Source organism: Tursiops truncatus, chromosome 10 (genome assembly GCF_011762595.2).
Source record: "Tursiops truncatus isolate mTurTru1 chromosome 10, mTurTru1.mat.Y, whole genome shotgun sequence".
NCBI lineage: Eukaryota > Metazoa > Chordata > Mammalia > Artiodactyla > Delphinidae > Tursiops > Tursiops truncatus.
The window spans coordinates 28,059,134-28,060,669 of record NC_047043.1 but is presented as its reverse complement, the minus strand read 5'-3'; positions in this window follow the sequence as shown (position 1 = coordinate 28,060,669).

Genomic DNA, 1,536 nt, shown 5'->3' with positions numbered 1-1,536 from the left:
TTTTTTAATATTAGTGAAAAACATATTTATTAATTGGTTGAGGGTAGTGGGGCTTAATCCATGCTTATAGAACCAAATTTTTTGTACCTAATTTTTTGAGACATGTGAATTTTTTCCTGTGGCTGAAAGAGCAAAGCAATTGCCTACTTAAAATCCTTCATTAACTACCTGTAACTTCTAGGATAAGACCTCAAATCATTTCCAAAACACATGAACTCTCTGTGTTTGACTATGGTTCTCCCAGCCTGCCCCCCCGCCAAAGGTATCCCAGGCTTTCAATAGTATACCTGCCTGTTGTTCTCGCTGTCTAAATACACTTCTTTGTCCTTATGGAGCAACTCCAATGTACCCCCTAAAGCTCCCCAATACTTGCTCTTTTAAGAGCAGGGACTATTGTGGGATGGGGGTGGTGGGATGAACTGGGAGATTGCGATTGACATATATACACTAATATGTATAAAATAGATAACTATAAGAACCTGCTGTATAAAAAATAAATAAAATTAAATTTAAAAAAGATATGGAAGCAACCTAAGTGTAAAAAAAAAAAGCAGGGACGATATTTTCTTTTTTTAAAGTATTTATTTATTTAGGCTGCAGTGGGTCTTAGTTGCTGCATGTGGGATCTTCGCTGCAGCATGTTTTCTTTAATTTAAAAAAATTTTTTTGGTTGCAGTATGCAGGCTCTTAGTTGCGGCATGCATGTGGGATCTAGTTTCCCCACCAGGGATCAAACCTGGGCCCCCTGCATTGGGAGCATGGATTCTTACCCACTGGCCCACCAGGGAAGTCCCTATATTTTCTATCTCTATATTTATGACAGAGCAGGTGCTGATCTATAATGGGTGGTCAGTAAATGTCCGTTGAGTTGAATAAATATGTACTCACAGCCAGAAATTCTTCACATGATATTGTGTATATAATTGAATCGCCTGATATTTGAAAAATGCAAATGTATTTGTCATTTGGAATTGCTTAAAATATCTGACCCTTCAAAGGAGACTAGCTTTAACATTTTGAAAAAGTAATGCTTCTTGAAAGAGACTCTCTTTGAGGACTTAGAACAAGGCTCTACGGCTTACCTACCAACCACCAGCTCTGTAATGACACTACCATCCGAATAAAGTACAAATAACATTATTTAAAAGGTCCTTCCAGTTTGCAAAGTAGTGATTCATTTGGATACGCTCATCATGTTTTTATTATTTATTTATTTATTGGTAATAGTGCCTATTTTTAAAATTAATTAAGTAATTAATTTTTGGCTGCATTGGGTCTTTGTTGCTTCGCGCGGGCTTTTTCTAGTTGCGGCGAGCAGGGGCTACTCTTCGTTGCGGGGCGCGGGCTTCTCATTGCAGTGGCTTCTCTTGTTGCCGAGCACAGGCTCTAGGCACGTGGGCTTCAGTAGTTGTGGCAGACGGGCTCAGTAGTTGTGGCTCACGGGCTCTAGAGGGCGGGCTCAGTAGTTGTGGTGTATGGGCTTAGTTGCTACACGGCATGTGAGGTCTTCCTGGACCAGGGCTTGAACCCATGTCC